At 41.3% G+C, this 20,316-nt stretch overlaps 1 long non-coding RNA gene across 10 annotated transcripts in view; it reads left to right on the top strand.

Annotated features, from left to right (window-relative positions):
• LOC129626967 (uncharacterized) overlaps nt 1–20,316 on the top strand; it is a 93,946-nt gene that overhangs the window by 54,188 nt on the left and 19,442 nt on the right. For 3 of the 10 annotated variants that reach the window (XR_008702347.1, XR_008702339.1, XR_008702341.1), the window contains exon 3: nt 11,335–11,380. This is a non-coding gene — a long non-coding RNA (uncharacterized LOC129626967). Of the gene's footprint in view, nt 1–259; nt 459–1,053; nt 1,311–5,529; nt 5,669–5,909; nt 6,008–11,334; nt 11,381–20,316 lie in introns of all 10 variants that reach the window. The other 7 variants (XR_008702348.1, XR_008702343.1, XR_008702346.1 and 4 more) reach the window with 5 other exon arrangements.

The raw sequence follows: 20,316 nt of genomic DNA, 5'->3' as shown, positions 1-20,316 counted from the left end.
TTGTTTTAGCAGCCTGAATGAACTAGGACACTCTCTCTTGCCTTCTGGGACATTAAACTTTACAGATATTTATTCCACATCTCTGACTGTGTCTTTATGGTTCCTTGCCCTGTCCCTTAGAGATCAGTTCCTCCAAAGCTGGCCAGACTTCATATATTCTTCCTTGTCAGTCTCGCCCATTTTTATATTTTCTGCAATATCTCTATGGTGATGATTCCTAATTCTCCATTTAAGTTTGGACCATGCTTTTAACTTTCAGAATAACCGAACAACAAGGACATTTGGCATCTGCCTCTGCAAAGATTGAACCCTGGGCTGCTGTGGCTGCTGACCTTCAACACTCCTGAGGGAGGAATTCAGGGTGGAGAGTGAGGCACTCTGTACTCCAGGGAAACTGGTGGAACAGGTCTTTGGATAGTGTGAGATTTTCAGGAACTGATTTCATGATCCAAATCCTTGTATGTCTTTATATCTAGATAAGCCCTAAACCCCTTCATAGTGACATCATCTCCTCATGACTAGCAGAAAACCTTTTGTGAAATGAATGCTTGATTGGGCTGAACTCCCCCTTCACCCAAATCTTATATATTGACCTTCCCCTACTGCCTCTTTGTAGCAGTTTCTCAGAGCTGTCTGAGGTGCTGTCTCCTGGGCTGCAGTCCTCATTTTGCCCCAAGTAAAACTTAACTCAAAACTCTCATGTTGTGCATCTTTTTAGTTGACACCTTTTAAAATACACCAATACCTGGTCACCCAGCCTCTGCCTGCACTGGAGGTTGTTGTTTGTCATTGGTATTTATAGACTGTGCAAAATGGCTTTTTACTTTTTTTATATATATATATAATGAGAAAGAAAGAAATACTGAACCAGGAAAAGTTTGGGGAAAATCCTAGAATATATAAACAGAAGTAGAAAGAAACTGACCACTTCTCAAGAAAGAAATCATGTAAGAAGGTTAGAAAAGGGCTGAACTATTCACCTCCTGTAATACCCATTCAAAAGGGAGTCTCAATAGCTACAGCTGTTTCAGTTTTGCCAATTTCACCCTCTAGATTAGACACGTGCCTGCCATATATTTTAATGGGAACCATATGTGTGCAGTGCCATGTTGGTACTTACTGCTAAGGAAGTGAAGTGCTGAGTCCCGCCATCCACCCACACCTGCGGCTTCACAAGCCACAAGAAAATGAAAAACAAACATGCTGCTGGCATACCCGGAAACCATGGAAGTTTGGCAAAACCAACCAGAAAGGAAAAGAGAATTGGAGTGTGGAGGCTGTGCTGGTGGGAAGCCGGAGCATTACAAAAGGTCAGGTCTTAATATTTCAGTCTTTGGGGGTACTTTGCTCTTTGTCGCTGGGGTCTTTGGTTAAAATTTTGGAAGCTGTTTCTAAGACTCTAGGATCTAGTAATGAAACACAAAATACATGGGCAATAAAGATAGCATTCATTTTTTTGATCAAATGCTTGTTTGAGTTCCCAGGAGTTGTTAGCTAAGACATGGCACGCCTTCCCATAGTACCAGGTTTGAATTTTAAAAAAACCTCTTTTCATAAGTACAGACAAGGATATTCACTGCAGCGTTCTTTAGGATGTCTCTGAATTGGGTAAAAGTCGGCGGTCAGAATAGTGGACTTGCTGAATAGATTATAACATTTTTGTACAATGAAATCTGTAGAACTTGAGGGAGTAGGCACTGGTATGAATCTCTTCCCAAGACATTGCTAAGTGAAAAAAGAAAAGCTGCAGAAAATTAGGTGTGTAGGCTTTTGTTCAACTGACTGAGGATTCTCTTAAAAACACAATTTCTTTAACAGCTTAGTAGGTTTGGGCTAGGTTTGGGTTCTGTTAGATGTCAGTAAATTTTAAAAAAGACAAACTAGTTATCTTAAGTCAGTGCCACTGACTTTAGATACTGGTGAGTGGACCCCAGAGTAAGCTCTGTCCAGCTGACCAATATTTAATATCTCTCCTAACATCTCTCCAGTTTGGCCTCTGTTTCAAGATGGGTCAGAAGTCCCATCTCACCTTTCCCTTCTCACTAATTTGCAGTCCAATGACTGGTTCTTTTCCTTGGGGTTGACTGTCTCCTTTTAAAATAGTCACAGGTCGAGGCGTGTTTAAAAGAAACCTGAGGGAGAAAGTCATTGATTCCTCCTGCTATCTTATCTCCTGTTCCACTTTTAGCTTCAATTCCACCTTTATCCTGGCTAGGACAGATAACTTAGGATCTCTAACCCAGCAAGTAAAATGCAAACAGAATTGAAAACATCTCCAATTACTTGTAGGTAGAAAGGGTCTGTCTTCGCAAGGTTTTATGTTCTTCCCTCTGTGTCCAGTAAGGTGAGCATGCGTATAAGTTCTTTGTAAAGGAAGTTTGTTTCTTGCTGGAGCTTAGTGAGGAGTAACTTGATAAATCCCTATGTTCTAGAGCTTTTCTGCAAAATTTCCTAATAGTCCAGGCTTCATAGGCATGCGCTCTGTATCCCCAGGTGCAGTAGCTCAATCACCTCTTAACAAACACTTCCAACTTCTTAGCTTAGTTAGGATAGAGGTCTCCTAGCGCTGCTCGACCAGTTCCCTGTTGTGGACTCTTATTTATAATAACCCTAATTTCTAAGCACTGGTTTCTGTATTGCATGTAACTTTCAGTCTCAATTGACAGAAACCTAGCTCAATATATTTTAAAATAATTGCTCTTTCACTTGTGAAACAGGATAGTTTTTCTTGAAGTGCAGCTGGTTTCCATCAAAAACTTAGTAGGTTTGGGATTAACCTACCGGAGTGATGTTCTTACACCCAAGTTCACTTTCTTTCTACCTCTGTGTTCTGGGTCCTTGTCGGTTTTCATTCTCAGACTTCCTGTACTCACTTTGGGCTATTAGACATGTATTCTATCTCTCAGGCCTGGTATCCTCAGAAGAAAGAGAAAACCGTTTGTCTGACAGCTTAAGCAGTCTTGAAGTTGGCCTGTTGCCGCTAACCGTCCTGACTGGACTGTGCGCATCCTGAGTAGACAAGTCACTGCAGGTTCCAGGTGACGGCCAGGCTCACACTCAGCCCTGGAGACAAGTTTGCTCGGCCACATTTGAAACACTTTCAAGAAAGGGGGTGGTTTCCTGAGGAAAGTACTCCTATTACTAGAAAAAGAAATCATGGATGCTGGGCATAAAACATAAAAAGTAATGATGACAGAAATATGAGAGAGACAGAAAGCTACTTATAGAAGGAAAGGATGGGTTAGAAAAAGAGGAGAGAGAAATGAAAAATACTGAGGAGGCTGAGTTTTTTAGAGACGGGGTGTTTTTGAAAGAGCTGGGAGGAGACGCTAATATTAGAGATGCTTGTTATTTTGCGATGTGGAATTTTGGGAAGATGGTGTTTTTAAGCTTAACTGTGCTATGTTTTATGGCTATATAATTTCTCCTCCCTAAACTTTTCAAAAAAAGATAAGCAAAGACTCATACCCTTTGTCAAGGCTTTTCGGGGATATACTTGTGCTGGCCTGTGGACACAACACTATGTTAATTCTGGTCTAGAGGGCACCCAGCTTTGGGTTACATAAGATACTTGGAAACAGTTGCTAAATCTTTATGGACGATGACTAGACTCAGGATAACATTGAGTACAGAATCTCTGCTTTTAAGCAACAGTTTCTCTAAGAGCTCTCCCTTTGTCTTTTATTTTCTTTTCAATTTTTAATTGGAGGATAATTGCTTTACAATATTGTATTAGTTTCTGCCATACATCAACATGAATCAGCCATAGGTATACCTATGTCCCCTCCTCCCTCTTGAACCTCCCTGCTACCTCCCAGGCTATCCCATCCCTTTCCTAATAGTCTTCCTTTTTTTTTTTTTTTCCCTCAACTAGTAAATTTCCTTTCAATGAGGAATTAAGGGCCATTTGCAGTACTACCTATAGCAACAGTTAGAGGTGAACAGTTAAGGGTGGTCAGCCCTACAGGAAAAAAAGGCATTGAAAAACTTTTATTCTGAAACCAATAAGAATTTATTGTCTCTGAAAATAATATAAAGCAGAAACGCACTTAGCTGCACATGAGAATCATAAGGGAGCTTTAAAAAATACCAGTGCAATGGCCCTTCTCCTGGTTATTTTGACATAACCGTTCTGGGGCAGGCTAGGCGTCAGCATTTTTAAGAAGCCCTTTGTGTGTGCCGTGCTCAGTCACTCAGTCACGTCTGATTCTTTGCGACCCCATGGACTGTAGCCTGCCAGGTTCCTCTGTCCATGGAATTTTCTAGCCATGAGTACTGGCGTGGGTTGCTATTCCCTATTCCAGAGGATCTTCCTGACCCAGGGATCGAACCTGCGTCTCTTGTGTCTCCTGCATTGGCAGGCAGATTCTATACCACTAGCACCACCTGGGAGCCCTGTAGGTGATTCAGAAGTGCCTCTGGACCTGAACTATTGCTGCAGAGGTCATGCCATCAGGTTTGCAGATGAGGGTCACAGTCACATGAACTGCATTTGTTGAGCTCGTGCCTTTTATCCAACACCCACCTGTTAGTGAAGTATTTAATTTAGGTGAATAGGATATGGGAATGCCTAACTGGACTGCTTTTCTCAGGAAGTAAGGATGGTGTCCAGTATGCTCTCTGGGTTGGCCCGAGGAAACAGGAGTTGACCTGCAGAGTGACCCTGCCTATCACACTCTAACAAAGTGACTAAATAAGGAACTTGACGAACATAGTCCATGTTGCCCCTGCAGTAAAGGACAGAGCTGGCCCAGAGTTAAAGGTCAGCATATACGTATCAAAAACCTGCAGCCAAGGCCTCTGAGGTCTACAGAGCCAGTCAAACATTCCAGCAGTGGTCTGACAGCAAAGCTGTTTTGACTTTCTGTACCTGTAGAAAGGAGGACCCAGGCCACTGAGTTCATATTTAGCATATGTGGCAACAGTAACTCCCATGTAGGGGAGCTGTCAGGGACTTAGGGGAAAAGAGTTGATGAGTTAGAAGCTTGGATGTTTCACTTCCTTTCCCCTCACCTGTCCCATGCCCCACAGGTCCCTGTTCCCTGTTTTCTGGCTACCAGCCACCCCCATTGCCTTCCCATTTTGATTAGTCCTAGCAAGGGATTTTTGCAGAAACTAAGCCTGTGGCCTGTGAGTTGTTCTGTGAGCAGCTATTGAAACACCTGTATTTGAATAAATATCAACTTTTTTGCACCTAATGTATTCATTTGAAACTGTTCATTTCTTCTTAAAACATTCTAATATGTCATTAGAGTCTGATAGGTAGTGTTGCAGACGCCTCTGTGCAGGGGAACAGACTGTCTATTACAAATCTACTGTGTTTAACTGTGCCTTCCCCTGGAAGAGCAGACTATACTTTCTGGTGGCATTTTTTTTAGTCCTGTGGGTATTATGTCCTCTAGAATGTTGTTTAGTCCCTGAGTCATGTCTGACTCTTTTGCGACCTCATGCACTACAGCCTGTCAGGCTCCTCTGTCCATGGGATTCGCAGACAAGGATACTGGAGTGAGTTGCTATTTCCTTCTCTAGGGAATCTTCCCAACCCAGGGATCAAACCTGCGTCTCCTGAGCTACAGACAGATTCTTTACCGCTGAGCCACCAGGGACGCCCTCCTCTAGAGTACCTTCTTTTATTTTGCCTGATAGTTGACAAGGTGGATCTTTGCAGGTGAGCAGAGTTGAGGTGGGGGAGGCTCTTTTACAAACGCCACAAAAAGGACCAGCTGTTGGACTGCCATTACATTCGCCAGAATGGTCAGTTACCCATTCTCTAGCTGCTGCTAACAACAATTGCTTGTAAATTACTTTATTCTGTGCATTAAGGCTGCAATAAATTTTAAGCTCTAACAGCTTCACATGGTGCTGTTAATTGTGTCACTCTAAAACCCTATTGATTCGTCTTTGCTCAGTGATGCTCTAGGAAGGGGGAGGCAGATGATTGATCTCACTGGCAGATGCTGTGATGGTCACTCCTGAGATGGCTTCCCGACCTGCACAGTAGCATCCTGTAAGTTTAGGTCTGGGTAGCAAATGCCTTATTGACTGTTGTCTGCATTGGTTGTCTTTCACTCCTGGTGAAGTGATTGTTCTGTGTTAAGACAAAACAACAAAATTTAATGGCATGTTGAAAATGGACCTTTTTGATGTTTCTGTCTTCCAGTAAAATACTTCCTCAGTCATTTGGTAGTTTTCTCTCTCAAAAAATAGCCATTTCTGCAGGTGAGGATCACTGGAACTTCCAAACTGAGGGATTGGAAAATGGTGTTTCACTTGTTTTGTAATGAAAAAGGTTTGACAGAGGTGAGCTTCTGCACAAGAAAAAGTGCTGTAGGAGCCCTTAAGGGAAGAGAGGAAGCAGAGGGAATGCATTCCCTGGCTTTCAGGTTGCCAAAACCTCCAAAAACACAATGGAGTCTTCTTAGGCAAATGTGTGTGTGTGTGTGTGCTCAGTCGTGTGCGGCTCTATACTGTACCTTTGAATCATCTTTCTTGTTGAAGGTGAAGGAGATTGTATTCTCTGTAAGATCTGTTTCAGATTATCTATTACCCTGTCACAGACTACCCTCAGGTAATGGCTGGTTACAACGATCTCTCATTATCTCCAATAGCACTGAGTTGGTTGGGCTCAGCAAGGGGAGTCCCACTCGAGGTCTCTCATGGGGTGAAAGTCCTCTGTGGCTGAGGCTGGCTGGTCTCTAAGGTCTCCACACGCACAGTCTGCTGCCTGGGCTGAGGACGCCACAGCTGGGGCTCCTCAGGTGTCTTTCTCTGGGTCTATGGGCTCTTTCCATGTGCTCACTCCATCATGGTGGTTTGAGGGTAGCAGCACTTCTTACATGAGGTCTTTAGTCCCTAAATACACTTGTCTCATGAGAGATTGCCAGGCAGGTTCCTGCCTGTGGCTCTCTTTCTCTTAGAGCTTAGTCTTCTAGGAAGGCCAGCTGCCATTTTGTGTGCAGTCCTTTGGAGAAGACCCTGTGGTAACTGCGGGCTCTGGGCAATGATCCCCCGAGTGAGCTTGGAAGCAGATCCTTCAGCCCAACCAAGACTTCAGGTGACCACAGCCCCAGCTGATACTTGACTGCAGCCTCCCCAGCCAGATGCACCCAGCTAAGCCTCCTTCAGATTTCTGACACTGTGAGATAATTAATACATTTTTGTTGTCCTAAGGAACGCCATTTGGGGTTAATTTGTTATACAGCAATAGATAACACGTACAACCTCTTTTCTGCACTTTCCTAATCTTCCATCCGCCAAGTAGGCACTTAGTTGTTGTGGAATGAATAAATGAATGAGGAATGAGTAATACACTGTCTTTGACTGTGAAAGGTAGTCCCTTGCTTCTTATAGCACACATTTGCTTTTGAAAGGGAAACTTTATACATCCACATTGATTGTCAACAGAGCTGGAAATTGCCAATGACCATTACTTAATCTCATTCAATAAGTCAGTGATATATACATATAAACACATATACACAAGTACACATAGCCTATGTGTATATGTATCTGCGTATTTGTATATATGTACATACACACACTGGGCTGCCGTATATTTTTCATGTCAGAAAGCATTCTCTTTTCAAATAAAATAAATCAGATGTTATGTTGGTTTGCCACATCCAGAAGTTATTTAGGTCTTTGCATGGTGGCACAAATAAGTAAAGAATTTGCCTGCAATGCAGGAGACCCAGGTTTGATTCCTAGGTTGGGAAAATCCCCTGGAGAAGGGAATGGCTACCCATTCCAGTATTCTTGCCTGGAGAATTCCGTGTGCAGAGGAGCCTGGGGGGCTATAGTCCACGGGGTTGCAAAGAGTGGGACATGAATGAGCAATTATCACTTTCACTTTTCAGTACAAGTATGGTATAACCCCATAAAAACATTCGTTTTTTCCTGACGTGTTATATACTTGGCTGTTTTGCTGTTCTTAATATTTATTTTTCCCTATTTACTTCTCACCTCTTTAAGTCAATTTAGTTGGTATCTGGGAGTTATAAAAATATTTTAAAGTAGACTGATTTTTACTACCCAGTCACTGGGTTATGATTTTGAACTCTCCCTTAGAGGATATATACACACACACACACACACACACATATATATATATATATAATCTAGAAGTAATTTTTATGCCAGTCAACTCTGTTGAATGTATTTGTTTTGGATCTCTAGTGCTCAAATTATTTTCTGTTCAGTCGCTCGGTAGTGTCTGACTCTTTGCAACCCCATGGACTGCAGCACACCAGGCCTCCCTATCCATCACCAACTCCTGGAGTTTACTCAAACTCATGTCCATTGAGTCAGTGATGCCATCCAGCCATCTCATCCTTTGTCATCCCCTTCTCCTCCTGCTTTCAATCTTTCCCAGCATCAGGGTCTTCTCAAATGAGTCAGTTCTTCGCATCAGGTGGCCAAAGTATTAAGTTTCAGCTTCCAACGAATATTCAGGGCTGATTTCCTTTAGAATGGACTGGTTAGATCTCCTTGAGTCCAAGGGACTCTCAAGAGTCTTCTCCAACACCATAGTTCAAAAGCATCCATTCTTCGGCACTCAGCTTTCTTTATAGTCCATTTCTCACAATCCATACATGACTACTGGAAAGATTGTGTTAGAAATGTACTAATAATTCACTGAAACCTAAGTCAAACCAGAAAGAGTGAGTTGCTTGGGATTTATTTTTTAGTAACAACAGGTAAATAAAAAAGATGAGTGAAGACATTCTAGATAGTGTTTCTAGATACTTCTCACCTGCTATACATCTCATCCAGGGCTGTCATTATGAGGGTGCCTTTTTCCCTAGTTCCATCAGAGGTCACTCCTGGTCTTCTTGCTCCCCTGACTTATTCCTTTTAGCAGAGAACAGCCTTGGCTGATGTGAGTTTGGGTGAGTAGATAAGCATGCATGGCTCAGTCCTTTCCCCTTTTTTGGCTCAGGGAACCCTAAAGGCTGGTCTACTCTTAGCCATGGTGAGGTTGGTGTGTACTGCCTGTGACTCTGGAGAAGGCAATGGCAACCCACTCCAGTGTTCTTGCCTGGAAAATCCCATGGATGAGGGAGCCTGGTGGGCTGCCGTCTATGGGGCTGCACAGAGTCAGACACAACTGAAGTGACTTGGCAGCAGCAGCCTGTGACTCATTGAGTTAGCAAATGCTATCTCTCTTCTCCCAGCCTTCACCTGGACAGGCAGAAGGTTGCTTATTACAAATGCCTGTACTCCCTTAGTGTATGTGCCTGGCCATAGGAATGTGTTTGGCCCATGCACAGGACAAGCTGGAAGTGCCCTAGAGCTGATGTCCCTAGAGGCAGGTCTCTAACGAGCTGGGTGGGAATTGATGCATGTAGACACTGGGGTGAGTAACTCTCAGAGAAGAGTTCTCTTCTTACTCCCAGAAATGCCCTGCTGGGTTGAGGTCAGGCTGCCCACGTTGGTAACTGGCTTTAGCACACACTCTTTGCTGGCTTTCTTCCCCTCCCTGTCCCATTCCCTCACTCTTCTAATACTTGGATTAACTCCCAAATAAACTGTTACCTGTGGTCAAACCCTTGCCTTGGGTCCTGCTTCTAGGTAGATCTGTTCAGGATACATTGTTAGAGACCCTTGCTGCCTCCCGCCAGAGTTGCCTCCAACAGTTCACGTCAAGCTGACATTTGTGGTCTCATTTGCCTGACTTCTGTTTATCTCGGTTAGTTCAGAACTCAGGAGAGTAAGTCGTTTATATTATTAGGGCTTCTTCTTAAATCCCCATAACTGGTACTTTTCTACTTCTTCTAGTTTCTTCACATTTAAATTTAAAAATACAGAAAGCCTTAACAAGCAAACATTAAGTGAATTTGTCTCACAACCCACTCTGTTCTGCCAAAGACATGGAGGAAAAAAGCCAATATTCTGATATATGACAAATATATAACTTCTGTTTTGTTTACAGTGGTACAGTCTCATGACAAGTTTAACATTCTTAGCTTAGAATTGGACAAAAATTGCTTTAGCTGACTGTATTGAATGTTTTATTATTATTATTTTTTCTGTTGGATAACTGTATTTGCCTCATTGTTCTACCTTTATTTGGTGATTTTCTTGGGAAACTGAAAACAGTTATGGTAGCATATGGCTCTTTGTTTATTTGCTCTTAGAGTTGAGTCAGAAAGATTTACAAATGGGAGCTTGTTGCTGAAGTTAATTCACTGTGCAAATGGGTTAATTATTTAGCCTTGATCTCCTCATCTGCAAAATGGATATGGAATTATTATACCTACACAGTAGGAAAGCATAATGTGGTAAAAATATTCATTGTTATTTCTTCAAGGATAATTTTGTTTTTGAGGCAAAGAGTGGTAGCTAATTCTTGAGAATATGGCTAATTTGAAAGTACAGGTGAGGCCTCCACAAGAAACAATGACTTCATAGTAGAAAAATATGAAAATTTCTAGAAGGTACCCATCTGTTGTAAGCATAGTATTGTAATTTTAGGTCTGATTGAAGTGAAGGGAATTGATTATTTTCACTTGATTCTTTGTGGCAGTATCAATTCCCTAAATAGGGGAACCTCTTCTAAAATTGCCAGTAAGAATCTGAGCAAGGTTATTTGCATGGGGAGAGTGGAAAAGCTAGTAAAAATTCCTTGGGATTATTCAAAAGTTGTGTTCCTCCAATAGCTGTCCGTTTCATGGGACGCTTGTGTTGATCCCAAGTGGAAATGCATCTGATGGCCAAGTTTATGAAAATAATTTACTGTTTGCTGTGTATCTAATCAGTAGGAACCATTGTTTCTTTCTCCCCTGATGTGGCATTGGTTAACTAAAATAGATGTTCTTTGATAATATGAGGAAAATTGGTAGTTCATTTATCATGGTCTTCATTAACAAAATTTTTTGGTAATTTCTTTGTATTTGAAATTCCCTTTATTATCATTACTTTTCATTATTATTATTAAAACATGTCCAGAATGTTATCTCCTAGTGTAAATTTAGACAAGTTATCTTTTTTAAACACCCAAACTTGATTTCATTTTCTAGCTTTCGCTGACACCTGGTGGCCTCTCCTGCTCTAGGGAAGGAAAGCCATGCTAGGCTGTCCTTGGGACAGCAGCCTGGTGTCTTCTGCATAATGTGTTTGAATCTCAAAGAATCTTTAATTTCTCATTGAAACAGTACATCCTTTCTAGAGCCATGACCGTCTACCGTCCGTGTCATGTTTCCAGTGATGGATTTCCTTTGTTTGCTAAGGATTTTCATTATCAAAATTTTATATTTGCTGAGGTTAAGTTTACTTTCTATTTTATATGGCTATTAACCTTCTCCCCATATTTCTTCTGTTTTCTTTCTTTAATAGAATCTTGCTGTTGTTATTTTGGAGAGAAGTTGAGACCAGATGACCCGTAAGATGTGTTGATATTCTAGATTGTATTGGGTCTGCCTTTGCAGCTTCAGAATTTGTATGTGTGTGTTTAGGGAGAGGAGGAATTAGAACAGAAGAATTCAGTGTTCACTCTGAGTCTTTTTTTTTTCTTTGCCCTGGGGTCATAAAGAAACTGTCCTGGAAAGTGAAATTGAGTTGGTTTAGAAATGGCCAATTGTAAGCCTGTTTGTATTCTAGGATACTGACCTTACCTCTCCTCTTCTGTAAGTGTTAATAGGTAAAAAACTGAATCAGGGAAAACACATCATTTTTAAATAAAGAAACAGTAATTTCCAAAACTGAGGACTCCTTGGTTGGAAGTTAAGGCAAAATTCCTAGTGCTTCCATCTGAATCTAGACCTTGCACTAGCCTTGGGGAGAGTTGAGTCTGCTGGTGAACTGATCTCTATAAGCTTTGTAGAGGATCTTGGATTGCCTTATTTCCATGTTGGTCTACTTGGGTAGCAAGGTTCTAATAGCCTTGGGATAGGCTTTTGTCTCACACTAATGCAATCCAAAATGAACACCCAGTCATGGTTCACAGGTGCCCAGCAATAATTTTTGTCTACACACAAACTTCACAATTATTACTGCCTCTGTTTAAACCTTATTCTAGCAAATAGAATATTTGACACACAAGGTAGAAACAGTGGAGATAATAGACAAGAAGCTGTGTGGCTAATGACTCACTAAGATATATCAGAAACTGGTGTTAGTTTGGTCTTCCTTTAAACACTTTCATGGTTGACCAGAATCTTCAGAGTTGGGTTTTGGACACATATCCCCAGGCTGCCGGCCTCCTAAATAAAGTAAACTTTTTGTTCCTACCAGAAAGAAGCATTCATTTTAGTTTGCAAAGTGGAGGGAAATTGATGAGAATTTAGTCACTAATTATCTTGAATTCCTGTATGTAAATGAAATTGACCTAATAGGCACTAAAAAAAGTGCTATTTGAAAATTCAAGGAGGATCTGAATAAAGGAAGAGTATCTGTTGCCTATGGAAGCACACTTACTACTAAAATTACTGTCTCATCACAAACTCTCCACGTGCTCAGCACCATGCAATGGAACTCCTCAGTCAATTTCCCCTTGAAAGGGTATATTGGAGTTCTCCAGAGAAGCACCATCTATAGAATCTATACCTGAGGGGATTTGTTATAGGAACTGACTCATGAGTGTGCAGGCTAAATCCCATAGTCTGCCATCTGCAAGCTGGAGGCCCAGGAAAGCCAGTGGTATATTCAGTCCAAGTCTAAAGGCCTGAGAACTAGGGGAGCCAATGGTGTATCTACCAGTCTGAGCATAAGAACCTGAATGGTAAGTGCACTGGTATAAGCCCAGGAGTTCAAAGACCCAAGAATCAGGAGCTCTGATGTCTGATGACAGGAGAAAATGGGTGTCCCAGCTGCAAGAACAGGAGGGGAGGTTGAGAGAGATGTTTACCAGCTTTCTGGGCATCCCTGAGCCCAGTGATGTTAAAATAGAAAATTAACCATCTACCTCCTTGTAGCTACGATGGTAAAGAATCTGCCTGGGTTCGATCCCTGGGTCAGGAAGATCCCCGGGAGAAAGGAATGGCTACCCACTCCAATATTCTTGCCTGGAGCATTCCATGGACAGAGCAGCCTGGTGGGCTACAATCCATGGGGTCGCAGTCAGACATGACTGAGCGACTAACACATTCAGTGACACTTAGCATATAATTCTTTTCTTCTCTTTTCAAGAGAAATAGTATTAACAAACTGTGCTAGTTGTTTATTCTTCTTAAACGAGTCACTGTAAAATATATTCTATATATTACACAAGTAGAGAAAACATGTGAATCGTGTAAACATTTCTGAGATTAAAATTGTCCAAAATTCTGCATGTTGTTTAATGATTCTATAACAGGTTAGAAAGAGACTTGCCCCTTTATATCTCAAAACGTAAAGTAAAAGAGTTGTGATTTGATAGCACAGTTGAGATCCAGGTGGTATTAAAAGGATGTAACACTGCCTCACTCTTTGTAGCCATCAGTTGGTCAAGGCCATGAGGTTTGGCTGTGGGTTGTACACGTGCCTTAAGAATCCTGGATCACTCAAGTTGGGGAGACCCACACCAGACTCAGAGCAGGGGCAGAGCTGGTGTTTTCTGGGTAAACAGACAAAAAGGGATGGTAGAACCTGCCTGGCTGGTCTAATTGTCCTAAGTTTCCATCTCACTGTGATTAAAACAATGCCAAATCAAGTCCTACCTGGAATGGGGAGATGTCGCTAGTCTTGTAAAGCTCCCAATGTCTTTGGCAAAAAGATTTGACAGGTACTGAAACAGTGCTGGAGAGACACACTTGGCAAATGCCTTGTTTCTGCGACAGCCCAGTGTCCGTCTTTCTTTTGAGCTGCTATAATACCATGAAGGCAGAAACCATGTTTTACTCACCCACGAATCCTCAGTAACTGACACATCAGAAGACACACAACTAAGAGATAAATTGGTACAAGTTAGGGTTCTGTGGGGAAAGTGGGAGTTGAATCTAGAAACTTAGAGTGATGATGGGCAACTCATGAAGGATCTTGAATGAACCCTAGCGACTGTGTGGTTGATTTTAAAAATAAAAAAATATATATATTTTTTAGTTGAATATTTGAATCTGAAACTATAATACTTTGAAATCCAGGGGGTGGTTTAGTCGCTAAGTCATGTCCCACTCTTACGACCCCATGGACTGTAGCCTGCCAGGCTCCTCTGTCCATGGGAATTCTCCAGGCAAGAATACTGGGGTGGGTTGCCATTATCCTTCTCCGTGAAATCCAGGAGAGGCACATAATTGGAGAAGTATGGTCGTGCGGCCTCTGTATGAGATTTAGGAGCTCATCTAACTGAGACACAATAGTGTCTCAAAGAGTGAAGAGTTAAGAATGGATTTTTTGCCACGTCTCTCAATGTCAGGTGTTCATGGGAGCTTGTGGCCGGAGTTGGATCATCGAGAATTCCTGTCTGCATTCTTGAAGTGCCCAAAGTGCCAACTGTCTGTGGTTTTGATTAAAGATAGATCTATATACCTCACATGCCAGACTTGCAGGCTGTGCAGTTGACTTTCTGCCATGAAATGTTAGCAGCCCCAGCTTTTGTGCTGACGCACAAGGGTCATCCCACAGCTGGGAGGAGGCTTTGGGGCTGCCTGAAAGCAGGGGAAATATGTTTGTTCAAGTAGCCTAGGCCTTCAAGCCACTAATTGTCTAGGGAGGCGTTCATATCCCTGTGTAGAAAGCGTCCTAAGAGACCTATTAAAACTTTGTTAGGGATGGCCACCAGTCTGGCTACTTTCGGCTTATTACAGTTTGAGAAGACTGGAAAAATTATATACCAGGAAAGGCCTTTTGTACCCTGGCTTCCAGGGAAAGAGAGGCAGACAATCGAATCAAGTTCATTAATGAAGCTATCAATAAAAGAGAATGTCTGATAGATGTTTAGGTGTCATATCAGAGTTGGGAGCTGGAGGGAGTTGTTATCTTTTTAAAGATATCAGATATTACAGCACATAAGTATGTTGATAAGAATGGGTCAGGGAGACAGTAAAAGAATGATGTAGGAGAGGGATGTAATTATGCAGGAGAAAAGTCTTCAAAGAGCTGAGATTAGTGGTAGATTTAGGAGCAAAAGGCAATGGCACCCCCACTCCAGTACTCTTGCCTGGAAAATCCCACGGACAGGGGAGCCTGGTGGGCTACCGTCCATGGGGTCGCATAGAGTCGGACACGACTGAAGCAACTTAGTAGCAGCAGCAGTAGGAGCAGGAAGTCCATCTAGGACAATAAGTAAAGGGAACTAACGATTCAGAGCTGCACCTGGCTGACTGCTGAGTCACCCTGAGGGAAAACAGCATAGTCACTGTACTGGTCAATACTGCTTTAGGTGATCTTTCAGAACCAGTTTCCGGTTATTCCCTCTCTTCCCCGGCACCTTATCCTCAAATCACTAGTCCATGTCTCTGAATAACAATCCTGCCTCCTCCTGAACATGCTTTAAAAACTAACAGTCCTAAAGAGAGCATTTTCATTGTTTATCTCTACTTCCTTCTTCCAGCCACAAGACATGTTCCCATCAGCTTTCAGCCTTGGGCTGTGGACTGCTTGTAACAAGAGACAGGACTCTCCTTACAATAAAGGAGACTTTGGCCTCCATTCCTGAGGTCATGTTTTCTTTGTGAATCACCTCATCACCTACCCCAGACAGCAAGGGGAAAATGACAGAGAACGACCAATTTAAAAATAGAGGACCTCAAAATTTTTATGTTTAAAACTCAGGGTCCTCCCTACCCCAGCCCCAAGCTCAGGGTGGCTGAGCCTGGAGGTTGCAGAGGAAACATCATGTATCTAAGCATCAGAGGGACAGTCACTGCCCTGTCCCCCATCTCCCATCTGAGTTTCTCAGGACTCTAGACAATCCTAAGTGTTCTTGAGTTCCCTGGGTCCCCGAGTGAGTGAAGAATTGGAATTTTTCCCAGTCTGCAACCTGGTGACCAAAGCTAGAAGCAGGATGAAGTGTAATACAGGAAGCTTGGTCAGAATCTCAGTAGACCCCAAAAGCCAGGGAGAGGGAAATACATAGTCAGTTACACAGGATGCTAAGGTCATCATTGTTTATGCGAGGAACCCACAATCACTCAAGCTCCAGGGAGAAATGGGATAAAGACCCAGCAGCTGGTTCTGCAGCCTCCCTGGTATTAGGAATGTAGAGGCAACTCAGGAACTGGGTAGAGGAGGAAACCCTAAAACACGTGAAGGAATTTGGAACTCTTAACAAAATTGTACTGTAGGCCTGAACTTAAGTGCTTGGGCTGGACTGAGAACTGATCTAGAATTGACCATCAGCAGTGTATAGTTAGTTATAGAGAAGAGGCCTATATATTTTCATACTCAAGCATGTACTTAAAATTCCAATACAGTTATAATAACTTACATATTTAATTTAAAATTAGTGTGTAAGTATAGAAAAAGATCTGATCTTCGTCTCTCTATTGTTGGATTTTGTAAAACACAAAAATGCTCTAGGAAAACACACTAAATCTGGTATAAATTAATAATTTGTACATAAAATCTAGTAGAATATATAACTGTCCAATAAATATTTTAGTAGTAGATTATTTAAACAATCGAATAATCTTTGCTCATTTGGTTCAGTGTTATTTTTTGGTAAATTTCTGAATGTAGATTAATTTGTGTTTTGGTGAAGTTTATATTGTCTTAGTGGTAGCAAACTATAGAAAGTTGGGCATGTTATCTATTTTTGAAAATTAAGTTTTATTGCAGTATAACCACTCCCATTTTGTGTATAAATTGTCTACCATTGCTGTTGCAACAGAACATTTGGCTTGCAAAGCCTAAGGTATTTATTATCTTACTCTTTGTAGAAAAAGTTTGCCAAACTCTAGACTAAGGTTTAATCAAAGCAAAGTGTATTTGTAATCTTGCTTTCACATTTTAAGTAGAGACTGTTTTATTTCCCTTCGAGCATATTTAGGTCTTATTTCATTAAGGCATGATGCTTTCCAAACACAGTGCTTGGCACGTTGCAAAGAATGAATGTCCTCTAAGAAATGGAGCATCAAGGAGAATATTAATTCTAGAACTCAAGCTGACATTTATAGCTATATAGCAATTTTCTTTAGCTTGTTATGAAAACTAAAATACTTGCTACAGTAGCTAGAAAAGAACATCTGCTGTGTGGTTGAGAAAAGTTCAGTGAAGTATTTCTTGTGTCGCTTTGACTTTCATGTACTAACACCATCCCACTGCAGTACAGATTTCTGCTCTTCAGAGTTAGTTTGCACAGAGTGTTGAAGTCAGACCTAATGGACATTATGATGTACAGACAGGAAAGTGTGACGATGCCTTCCTATGAAATGACTTGATACTTTACAAAGATCAAGTCCATATGGCAAACCCTACATGTCAGGCCTGACATCCTATTGTTTTCCCTTTGTCTAATCTTAAAATGTATTCTTAACGAGCCTCTTCTATTCCAGCTGGATTCATTTCTTCTTGTCTGCTCTATATGCTACTCCCATTTTTTTACTTCAAAATATAGACTCTTCCTTATAGCCATGAAAATACTCTTGTAAGGAATTATTTGAGTGAGGACCAAAAGTCCATCTTTGGATAGAGGCTCTGTAAGTAATAGTGTCTCAGACTGGACAGGATTGAAATCTATATTCATTTTAGAAAAAAAGACAATGTTTGAAATAATAGAAAAGGAAAAAAAATGAAACATTCATACTGCCTCCCTACTTTCACACTGTTACTAATTTTACACCTTTTATAAAAGTATAAATACCTTTTATAAATTTTCTATGAACACGTTTTTTCAATTTCAAAATAATTGTACTAGATTTGCCTTTTTTCTTTCACACTTTGTCTTCCTTGATTAATCTCTTCATCAGGTAAGCCCATATAATTAAATTTGTTTTCTCTGTGCTTATAGAATCATCTGTTGACCTGTATACATGTATATATATATATACATTCATGTATATAGATAATGCATTCATGTATATAGATATATGCATTCATGTATGTGTGTGCATATATATATATATACACACACACACACACACACACACAGTTCAGTCACTCAGTCATGTCCGACTGTTTGTGACCCCATGGACTGCAGTACACCAGGCCTGCCTGTCCATCACCAACTGCCGGAGTTTACTCAAACTCATGTCCATTGAGTTGGTGATGCCATCCAGCCATCTCATCCTCTGTCATCCCCTTCTCCTCCCTTCAATCTTTGCCAGCATCAGGGTCTTTCCCAATGAATCAGCCCTTTGCATCAGGTGGCCAGAGTATTGGAGTTTCAGCTTCAACATGAGTCCTTCCAATGAATATTCATGACTGATTTGTTTTAGGATTGACTGGTTGGATCTCCTTGTAGTCCAAGGGACTCTCAAGAGTCTTCAACACCACAGTTCAGAAGCATCAATTCTTTGATGCTCAGCTTTCTTTATAGTCCAACTCTCATATCCATACATGACTACTGGAAAAGCCATAGCTTTGACTAGATGGACCTTTGTTGGTAAAGTAATGTCTCTGCTTTTTAATATGCTGTCTAGTTTGGTCATAAATTTTTTTCCAAGGAGCAAGTGTCTTTTAATTTCATGGCTGCAGTCACCATCTTCAGTGATTTTGGGACCCTCCCAAATAAAGTCTGTTACTGTTTCCACTGTTTCCCCATCTATTTGCCATGAAGGGATGGGACTGGATGCCATGATCTTAGTTTTCTGAATGTTGAGTTTTAAGCCAAGTTTTTCACTCTCCTCTTTCACTTTCATCAAGAGACTCTTTAGTTCTTCTTTGCTTTCTGCCATAAGGGTGGTGTCATCTGCGTATCTGAGGTTATTGATATTTCTCCCAGCGATACACATATGTACATATATATGTTCATGTGTATATACATATATAGACATGAATGTATACATTCAACAAACTCCAGGAGATAGTGAAGGACAGGGAAGACTGGCATGCTGCAGTCCATGGGGTCACAAAGAGTTGGGCACGACTGAGCGACTGAACAACAGCAGTATACGTTCATAGTAATTATTTACAGAACTGAGACCACATTACACTCATTTTCTGCGTCTTGCTTTTTTCCACTCTGGTTCTTGCAGAAAGTCTACCAACTCATTTGTTACACCTGTGCCTGTTAGGGGTGCTCACTTTATTTCTACTAAAATACGTTGTGATTTCGGCTTCAACCCTGTAGTTCAGCGTGTGCTCTTCCCAGCCCTGGTGGCCACACCCAGGCCCTCCTGCATGGGGATGGGAAAGAGATGGCATGAGAATGTCGCAGCGCCTTGCTCCAGGTTTGGCCCAAAGCTGGCCCCCCTGGGGGTCCCCCATCCCTTCCTCTCCAGGTGGCAAAGCCCCATGTATTTCAGGGGGCAAGAGTGGTTTTGGTTGTGGAAGGGAGACAAGGTGCCTGTGACCACAGCAGCTGTGGGGACAGAGTCCAGTGGGGCAGGACTCCTCTGGGCCGTCAGTAGCCAATGGTGGGCTTGTTTCATGGACACACAGTTTTTATTTTTTAAACATAAAACTTAGGTGGCACCATTTGTATTGTAACGTAATCCAGTCATGAATATCTTTCCATATTGATAAACAACAACTAGTAACCTTCGATGTGTTTTATATACCTGCCACAAAATTTGTGTAAAGCATCACTCTATCCTTTGATCCTTTGGTTGATTCCAGATTTTATTACTATTCATGATGCTGTGAAAAATATGTGTATCTAAGTACTTGATCAAATACTTCTTTAGGCCAATTATAAGGTCAAAAGATCTGAACAATTCTGATGATTTTGGTACCTATTACCAAATTGCTTTCTGAAATGGTTATATAATTTCACTTTCTCTGAAGCATAGGAGCATGCCTGTTTTCAACACCATCACCATGACTAGGTTATCTAATTTAGTGACTTTAAAATTTTTTCTTGACTATGACCCAAGAGTAGGAAAAAAACACTTTATATTGTGGCTTAGGATGCATACATTCATATACAAAATAAATGCATATACATAAACACATACTTAATGAAAACAACATTCTCAAAAAATAACGCTAACCACAACTGTATAAAATGCATTTGATTCTTTTTATTCTATTTCATTTAAACAAATGCTGACTGAGATTGACCAAATAGATATCATAAGTGATATTAAACTGGAAGAAATTGTGGAATTTTAGGGTTAAAAGAAATATGACCTAAAAAGTATTCTATCAGCCAGAGCAAAGGTCTGTAACAAGATGAAATTTAACAGTTATTGCGAAACTCCTCAATTCGGATAAACCCCACCATCAACACCACCAGGACCTGTGTCTAGGCTTTCCAGCCACATGACACTCATCCTGCCCTCATGTGCTACAAATCTTCTG

Source organism: Bubalus kerabau, chromosome 14, assembly GCF_029407905.1.
Source record: "Bubalus kerabau isolate K-KA32 ecotype Philippines breed swamp buffalo chromosome 14, PCC_UOA_SB_1v2, whole genome shotgun sequence".
In the NCBI taxonomy this organism is placed as follows: Eukaryota; Metazoa; Chordata; class Mammalia; order Artiodactyla; family Bovidae; genus Bubalus; species Bubalus kerabau.
Note: the sequence above shows the minus strand (reverse complement) of the source record. Positions and strands in the feature narration are given on the sequence as shown.